This window comes from Triticum urartu, chromosome 4A (assembly GCF_056163025.1).
Source record: "Triticum urartu cultivar PI428250 chromosome 4A, HENAU_Tu73, whole genome shotgun sequence".
Lineage (NCBI taxonomy): Eukaryota > Viridiplantae > Streptophyta > Magnoliopsida > Poales > Poaceae > Triticum > Triticum urartu.
The window spans coordinates 60,754,107-60,764,102 of record NC_141876.1 but is presented as its reverse complement, the minus strand read 5'-3'; the positions used below and the strand labels follow the sequence as shown (position 1 = coordinate 60,764,102).

The 9,996-nt window shown below is 42.9% G+C and overlaps 1 long non-coding RNA gene across 1 annotated transcript; it reads right to left on the bottom strand.

Annotated features, from left to right (window-relative positions):
• Positions 1-651: 651 nt before the first annotated feature.
• Positions 652-4,264, bottom strand: LOC147974765 (uncharacterized). The gene is made up of 3 exons (XR_015600270.1): positions 3,645-4,264; positions 3,484-3,547; positions 652-3,384 (listed from the first exon to the last, which is right to left on the bottom strand). It is a non-coding gene; the product is annotated as an uncharacterized LOC147974765 (long non-coding RNA).
• Positions 4,265-9,996: the final 5,732 nt, after the last annotated feature.

Below are 9,996 nucleotides of genomic sequence, written 5' to 3'. Positions count from 1 at the left end.
TCGGCGTCGGCCATCAAAATATCACGGCATATTAACAAAATGCATAGACAATATAATTGGTGACTAAAGAAAATTTAGCATCAATTAAATCTTTAGCTAGCACAAGCATGCGTTATGTGCTAATGCATGCAGGCTAGGCAACGTACATGCATGAATGAGTATGTGGTGTGGCCCTCACAACCAATCATTAATCTCTTGGAACAAATCAACACAGTCCCTTCATATGAAAAAGCTGCTCTGATTAAACAATGGGTAAGAAGCCCATGCAAATGTTGTCCTACACAGAGGGGCCCATAGATAGACAACCATTAATCACTAAAATAGCTAAGGGGCCGGCCGAGCCCAGCTGTGTTCCACGCCTAAAAAAAGCTCTCAAAATATCTGCATGCATACGGACTAGCATATCCACGAAAAGAAGTGAGAATCGTTCGCTGGCGTAACCAGCCATGCGCCCACGTTCTGCCACGATCTGCACGATTGCGACGTGGCCAAATACAAAGCGCAGCGCCCATGGGAAGGGAGAGGCAGCATGCGCGCCCCTTGCTCCTCTATAAATACCAGGATGCCTGACTGCTCTAGGGTCGGCCCCTTAGATCGTTCTTTTCATCTGCTAAAAATTACACACACATATAGTAGTATAGGAGGAGAGAAGGAGACAGGCGTCCTGCGAGTAGGAGGTTTGAAAGGTGAGATTCAATGGCTCTCCTCTAGCACCTGGTTTGGCCATTGTGGTACAAGCCAGGGAGCTTTCTTCTCCCTCTTCTTCTAAATTTCTAGCCCTTGATTCGGCCATCATGGTACAAATTAAGGAGCATGTTTTATCTCCCTAAAATTCTTGCCTATGGTTCGGCCGCTATGGTACAAACCAAAATGCATGATTAATCTACACAAAAATTTGTCCTCGGTTCGGCCATCGCGGTACAAACCAAGGAGCATGCTTCCTCCATCCCCAAAACTCTAGTCCTTGGTTCGGCCATCATGGTTCAAATCAAGGAGCATATTTCATCTCCCAAAAAATTCTTTCCCTTAGTCTGGCCATTGCGGTACAGACTAAGGTGCATGGTTTAATCTATCTCAAAATTTTGCCTTTGGTTTGGCCATTTGGGTACAGTCTAAAGAGCATATTGCATTCATCCCAAAATTTTTCCTTGGTTCGGCCATCGCGGTACAAACCAAGGAGCATGTTATATCTAGCCCAAACTTTTGCCTTCGGCTCGGCCATCGAGGTAGAGTCAAGGAGCATGCATGGTTCTTGTAAGCACGGTTCCTTTAAATGTTGCGTGCGCTTCGTCCTATTGATCTTCGTCTTGGTTCGGTCCCTTTAGCGATACAAGCCAAGATGAACGCCTCATTCCTTGGTTTGGTCCCTATACATGGATCCGAATCAAGAGAGTGTCATAGGTGCGAAAACCTCATAAAATTGACTTAATTTGGTGATCATAAAAAATGGATATGACTAAGTTGGAATGATATTACAGACGCACTAAACTGAACTCACGATAATCTCTTGTTTGGTTGCGCTACGGGCATTATGTGTCATGCTAGTTGCAATACAAATAAGAGCATGAAAATATGTTCCCTCACTTGGTTACGCTGCACGTGGGCATTATCTTAATGCCACGCAGTGTTAGTAGTAATACGAGCAGGGCAAGACTTAATTAAAAATGTGTTCACGATACACACCTAGAAACCAAATCATGCAAGATGAATTATAAAACATGTTGCATAAAAAACCAATCTTACTTGGTTGCGCTACACGTGGGCATTATCATAATGCTACACGGTGTTAGTAGTAATACAAGAAAGAGAAAACTAAACAGAATATTCAGGCCACATATTTGGTCCAAAGTCAAATAAAATATGGCATGAAATGCTCCAATGCTATAAGAGCCTAAACTATTAGCATCGTCATAAATGGATATCATAAACTCACTTTACTTGGGTTATGCTACACACTAGCGCCAATGAAATGACGCTATGTGGAGTTAGTGCTAATACCATGTGAGGTACAAACATAAACAAAAATGATAGATGTCATACGACTCATGCAACACCATAATTGCTCCACAAACCTTTGCCTGGTTACGCTGCACGCGGGCATTATCTTAGTGCCACACCGTGTTAGTAGTAATACAGGTAAAGCAGAACTCAATAAAAAATAAGTTCACTCCACATCCACATATGCATACAAAATTCATGCAAAATACATGATAAGGCATATTCCATGTAGCCCACATAGGCTTTAAACAAATAAAAAATATCATAAACAAACTCCATTCGGGTCAAGCTATACGTGTGTCATATCATTGCACCGCGTGGTTAGTTTTGATACCGTGTGAAGTCAAAGTCAACAAAATATGGCACATATCATATGCACTATAAAAAGCATTAAAATTGTGTCAGAAAGCTTCAGTCCATTACGCTACACACGGGCACCATATATATCAGTGTCGCGCGGTGATAGTAGTAATGTGATGATGCAAAACTTATTAAAATTGGCATGTCACATGTATCCATGCCACCAAAACCAAAGATGTCGTATAAAATTCCCAAAGAAAAATATATACATATCCTATATGCCAAACGTAGGATAAAACTAAGCCTAGTCAAAACCATCTTCATTCTGCACCATCATATAAATGAGGTTGACCACAATTAAACATGTTAGGAAAATATATACTCCAACATATCAAACATGAAATTATGGAGAAGTACTTGCATGAAAGCAAACTTCAAGTACCCAAGCAGGAGTGCATTGACGATCGCGAGGAGGAATTTTCTTGTAGCATATTGTAATAGGAATGTGTTGCAATCTTATGTAATAGATATGTTGGAATTCTTAATCAGGGGTTTTCTCTTCGGAGATGTAATTAACAGAATTTTTATGTAAATATAAGAGTTCTGGAAATAAAGTACCTGCAATGTTTGATCCTATTTTTATTGTATGCATATACGTATTTAAATTATTAACTCTGTATCAATGACGTGGACGCGTGTCTCACGCCTGCCATTTTATGTGTGTTGAACGAAGGATGAAACCCATATATAGGCTTCCTGGAGCGCCAACAGTGAGCAATCTACTAATTGACAAAAAAAAAATCCCCGAGTCGAACGACGGACCAAGCCCGGATAGAGGCTTCCCGGAACGCCGACCGTGGGATCACAATTTTCGGATGAATAGATATAGATCAAACGCATTACGAGCCTCATACATTGGTATATATAACCTTTCGCGAATTTCCATACGTACCAGAAATTGCGTCTTTGACAGTACTATAAATAAGAACAGAGATGCGACCACAGAGGAAGGTATAGTCATACCGTTCAAAAGGCAAGTCCACTAAGCCGGATCTATCCAAGCCGTGACCCAAATATCACTGGCTCCTGCATCATCAGCAGGATAAAAAGATACAAGGAAAACATAAGGGGACACATTAGACGTTGAAGTATAAAAGCTCAATGAGAAAAGAAAGTTGATCACACCTGGTTCAAGTCACCACGTGCTCCAGCGGGGACGCATCACGGGGATTGAAGGATTGAAAGCAATCTAGGCGATTGGAGTAACAGAGTAGTCAGCCAATGAATTGATCAAGAGACTTGCGAATGAATATACAATATCATGCAAAGGAAATCTTAATACGTACGAGGCTGTGGCCACAGTCCGGACGGAATTGAGCTGAGCCTCGTCTCCGATGTCTCCTCGATGGTCCAAGAGAAATATGTGTTTGTTTGTTTGTTGGGAAAAGAGTTGAGGAAGGCATAGGATAAAGTTTGTTAGCCGGATAAGCCAGAAGTGGCCTGATTTTTAGCCTCCACATTTGCAGCGTATGGTTAAAAAGCTGTACGTAGCTGGCACACGACCGTCTAAAAAGGCATAAACCCATTATACTCACCAGAAGTGCTTTAAACAAAATATGTATAGTTTCGAGCTCTGGGCCCGAGTAAAAAAAATCTCACTTCGAACCCAGACCTCGAGGGGCATCTGTTGACATGGATTTCGACCGAGATAAATAAATGTATAAAATATAAATTCAAGAAAGCAAAAATAAAGTGTTCAATAATGAAGAGAGTTAATTTAAAGAAATCAATCAACAACTCAATCAGCCAAGACATCGACGACTGGCAGCTCCAACTTTGTTGATGTACATTGCAAGAGAAAGTTGCAAGCCTCGCAACGACCTAGTCCATCGCGATCTCCGGAGAGCACTGTCCGCTGAAACCGCCCTCATGGAATCATCGTTGTCGCGGGGGCCCGCCGCGCGCAGCTCCGACTTCTCTGTCGTAGTGAGAAACAAACATAGGCGCACCCATTGACACACTGGACCGTCGGGACCAGGAGGATTACCTGCGACCAACTCTGCATGTCCACCTTAGGGAAAGCGCGAAGGGGAACTAGTCTTCAAGATGACGACCATAAGGGAAAAGCGACCCAAGAACAACGACATCAGCCGACCCTGCTATAGCAGCGCAAAAGGCTTTCACCCAAAGACAAACCTCGAAGACGGACAAGGCCGGAGAGTACCATGACGACCCTGCAGGAAGGAGGAACAACACCCACGGGCGCCGCGCCGTCGGCGTCGGCCATCAAAATATCACGGCATATTAACAAAATGCATAGACAATATAATTGGTGACTAAAGAAAATTTAGCATCAATTAAATCTTTAGCTAGCACAAGCATGCGTTATGTGCTAATGCATGCAGGCTAGGCAACGTACATGCATGAACGAGTATGTGGTGTGGCCCTCACAACGAATCATTAATCTCTTGGAACAAATCAACACAGTCCCTTCATATGAAAAAGCTGCTGTGATTAAACAATGGGTAAGAAGCCCATGCAAATGTTGTCCTACATAGAGGGGCCCATAGATAGACAACCATTAATCACTAAAATAGCTAAGGGGCCGGCCGAGCCCAGCTGTGTTCCACGCCTAAAAAAAAGCTCTCAAAATATCTGCATGCATACGGACTAGCATATCCATGAAAAGAAGTGAGAATCGTTCGCTAGCGTAACCAGCCATGCGCCCACGTTCTGCCACGATCTGCACGATGACGACGTGGCCAAATACAAAGCGCAGCGCCCATGGGAAGGGAGAGGCAGCATGCGCGCCCCTTGCTCCTCTATAAATACCAGGATGCCTGACTACTCTAGGGTCGGCCCCTTAGATCGTTTCATTCATCTGCTAAAAATTACACACACATATAGTAGCATAGGAGGAGAGAAGGAGACAGGCGTCCTGCGAGTAGGAGGTTTGAAAGGTGAGATTCAATGGCTCTCCTCTAGCCCCTGGTTTGGCCATTGTGGTACAAGCCAGGGAGCTTTCTTCTCCTTCTTCTTTTAAATTTCTAGCCCTTGATTCGGCCATCGTGGTACAAATTAAGGAGCATGTTTTATCTCCCTAAAATTCTTGCCTTTGGTTCGGCCGCTATGGTACAAACCAAAATGCATTATTAATCTACATAAAAATTTGTCCTCGGTTCGGCCATCGCGGTACAAACCAAGGAGCATGCTTCCTCCCTCCCCAAAACTCTAGTCCTTGGTTCGGCCATCATGGTTCAAATCAAGGAGCATATTTCATCTCCCAAAAAATTCTTTCCCTTAGTCCGGCCATTGCGGTACAGACTAAGGTGCATGGTTTAATCTATCTCAAAATTTTGCCTTTGGTTTGGCCATTTGGGTACAGTCTAAAGAGCATGTTGCATTCATCCCAAAATTTTTCCTTGGTTAGGCCATCGCGGTACAAACCAAGGAGCATGTTATATCTAGCCCAAACTTTTGCCTTCGGCTCGGCCATCGAGGTACGAGTCAAGGAGCATGCATGGTTCTTGTAAGCACGGTTCCTTTAAATGTTGCGTGCGCTTCGTCCTATTGATCTCCGTCTTGGTTCGGTCACTTTAGCGATACAAGCCAAGATGAACGCCTCATTCCTTGGTTTGGTCCCTATACATGTATACGAATCAAGAGAGTGTCATAGGTGCGAAAACCTCATAAAATTGACTTAATTTGTGATCATAAAAAATGGATATGACTATGTTGGAATGAAATTACAGATGCACTAAACTGAACTCACGATAATCTCTTGTTTGGTTGCGCTACGGGCATTATGTGTCATGCTAGTTGCAATACAAATAAGAGCATGAAAATATGTTCCCTCACTTGGTTACGCTGCAAGTGGGCATTATCTTAATGCCACGCAGTGTTAGTAGTAATACGAGCAGGGCAAGACTTAATTAAAAATGTGTTCACGATACACACCTAGAAACCAAATCATGCAAGATGAATTATAAAACATGTTGCATAAAAAACCAATCTTACTTGGTTGCGCTACACGTGGGCATTATCATAATGCTACACGGTGTTAGTAGTAATACAAGAAAGAGAAAACTAAACAGAATATTCAGGCCACATATTTGGTCCAAAGTCAAATAAAATATGGCATGAAATGCTCCAATGCTATAAGAGCCTAAACTATTAGCATCGTCATAAATGGATATCATAAACTCACTTTACTTGGGTTATGCTACACACTAGCGCCAATGAAATGACGCTATGTGGAGTTAGTGCTAATACCATGTGAGGTACAAACATAAACAAAAATGATAGATGTCATACGACTCATGCAACACCATAATTGCTCCACAAACCTTTGCCTGGTTACGCTGCACGCGGGCATTATCTTAGTGCCACACCGTGTTAGTAGTAATACAGGTAAAGCAGAACTCAATAAAAAATAAGTTCACTCCACATCCACATATGCATACAAAATTCATGCAAAATACATGATAAGGCATATTCCATGTAGCCCACATAGGCTTTAAACAAATAAAAAATATCATAAACAAACTCCATTCGGGTCAAGCTATACGTGTGTCATATCATTGCACCGCGTGGTTAGTTTTCATACCGTGTGAAGTCAAAGTCAACAAAATATGGCACATATCATATGCACTATAAAAAGCATTAAAATTGTGTCAGAAAGCTTCAGTCCATTACGCTACACACGGGCACCATATATATCAGTGTCGCGCGGTGATAGTAGTAATGTGATGATGCAAAACTTATTAAAATTGGCATGTCACATGTATCCATGCCACCAAAACCAAAGATGTCGTATAAAATTCCCAAAGAAAAATATATACATATCCTATATGCCAAACGTAGGATAAAACTAAGCCTAGTCAAAACCAACCTTCATTCTGCACCATCATATAAATGAGGTTGACCACAATTAAACATGTTAGGAAAATATATACTCCAACATATCAAACATGAAATTATGGAGAAGTACTTGCATGAAAGCAAACTTCAAGTACCCAAGCAGGAGTGCCTTGACGATCGCGAGGAGGAATTTTCTTGTAGCATATTGTAATAGGAATGTGTTGCAATCTTATGTAATAGATATGTTGAAATTCTTAATCAGGGGTTTTCTCTTCGGAGATGTAATTAACAGAATTTTTATGTAAATATAAGAGTTCTGGAAATAAAGTACCTGCAATGTTTGATCCTATTTTTATTGTATGCATATACGTATTTAAATTATTAACTCTGTATCAATGACGTGGACGCGTGTCTCACGCCCGCCATTTTATGTGTGTTGAACGAAGGATGAAACCCATATATAGACTTCCTGGAGCGCCAACAGTGAGCAATCTACTAATTGACAAAAAAAAATCCCCGAGTCGAACGACGGACCAAGCCCGGATAGAGGCTTCCCGGAACGCCGACCGTGGGATCACAATTTTCGGATGAATAGATATAGATCAAACGCATTACGAGCCTCATACATTGGTATATATAACCTTTTGCGAATTTCCATACGTACCAGAAATTGCGTCTTTGACAGTACTATAAATAAGAACAGAGATGCGACCACAGAGGAAGGTATAGTCATACCGTTCAAAAGGCAAGTCCACTAAGCCGGATCTATCCAAGCCGTGACCCAAATATCACTGGCTCCTGCATCATCAGCAGGATAAAAAGATACAAGGAAAACATAAGCGGACACATTAGACGTTGAAGTATAAAAGCTCAATGAGAAAAGAAAGTTGATCACACCTGGTTCAAGTCACCACGTGCTCCAGCGGGGACGCATCACGGGGATTGAAGGATTGAAAGCAATCTAGGCGATTGGAGTAACAGAGTAGTCAGCCAATGAATTGATCAAGAGACTAGCGAATGAATATACAATATCATGCAAAGGAAATCTTAATACGTACGAGGCTGTGGCCACAGTCCGGACGGAATTGAGCTGAGCCTCGTCTCCGATGTCTCCTCGATGGTCCAAGAGAAATATGAGTTTGTTTGTTTGTTGGGAAAAGAGTTGAGGAAGGCATAGGATAAAGTTTGTTAGCCAGATAAGCCAGAAGTGGCCTGATTTTTAGCCTCCACATTTGCAGCGTATGGTTAAAAAGCTGTATGTAGCTGGCACACGACCGTCTAAAAAGGCATAAACCCATTATACTCACCAGAAGTGCTTTAAACAAAATATGTATAGTTTCGAGCTCTGGGCCCGAGTACAAAAAATCTCACTTCGAACCCAGACCTCGAGGGGCATCTGTTGACATGGATTTCGACCGAGATAAATAAATGTATAAAATATAAATTCAAAACAGCAAAAATAAAGTGTTCGATAATGAAGAGAGTTAATTTAAAGAAATCAATCAACAACTCAATCAACCAAGACATCGACGACTGGAAGCTCCAACTTTGTTGATGTACATTGCAAGAGAAAGTTGCAAGCCTCGCAACGACCTAGTCCATCGCGATCTCCGGAGAGCACTGTCCGCTGAAACCGCCCTCATGGAATCATCGTTGTCGCGGGGGCCCCACCGCGCGCAGCTCCGACTTCTCTGTCGTAGCGAGAAACAAACATAGGCGCACCCATTGACACACTGGACCGTCGGGACCAGGAGGATTACCTGCGACCAACTCTGCATGTCCACCTTAGGGAAAGCGCGAAGGGGAACTAGTCTTCAAGATGACGACCATAAGGGAAAAGCGACCCGAGAACAACGACATCAGCCGACCCTCCTATAGCAGCGCAAAAGGCTTTCACCCAAAGACAAACCTCGAAGACGGACAAGGCCGAAGAGTACCATGACGACCCTGCAGGAAGGAGGAACAACACCCACGGGCGCCGCGCCGTCGGCGTCGGCCATCAAAATATCACGGCATATTAACAAAATGCATAGACAATATAATTGGTGACTAAAGAAAATTTAGCATCAATTAAATCTTTAGCTAGCACAAGCATGCGTTATGTGCTAATGCATGCAGGCTAGGCAACGTACATGCATGAACGTATGTGGTGTGGCCCTCACAACCAATCATTAATCTCTTGGAACAAATCAACACAGTCCCTTCATATGAAAAAGCTGCTCTGATTAAACAATGGGTAAGAAGCCCATGCAAATGTTGTCCTACACAGAGGGGCCCATAGATAGACAACCATTAATCACTAAAATAGCTAAGGGGCCGGCCGAGCCCAGCTGTGTTCCACGCCTAAAAAAAGCTCTCAAAATATCTGCATGCATACGGACTAGCATATCCACGAAAAGAAGTGAGAATCGTTCGCTGGCGTAACCAGCCATGCGCCCACGTTCTGCCACGATCTGCACGATTGCAACGTGGCCAAATACAAAGCGCAGCGCCCATGGGAAGGGAGAGGCAGCATGCGCGCCCCTTGCTCCTCTATAAATACCAGGATGCCTGACTGCTCTAGGGTCGGCCCCTTAGATCGTTCCTTTCATCTGCTAAAAATTACACACACATATAGTAGCATAGGAGGAGAGAAGGAGACAGGCGTCCTGCGAGTAGGAGGTTTGAAAGGTGAGATTCAATGGCTCTCCTCTAGCCCCTGGTTTGGCCATTGTGGTACAAGCCAGGGAGATTTCTTCTCCTTCTTCTTTTAAATTTCTAGCCCTTGATTCGGCCATCATGGTACAAATTAAGGAGCATGTTTTATCTCCCTAAAATTCTTGCCTTTGGTTCGGCCGC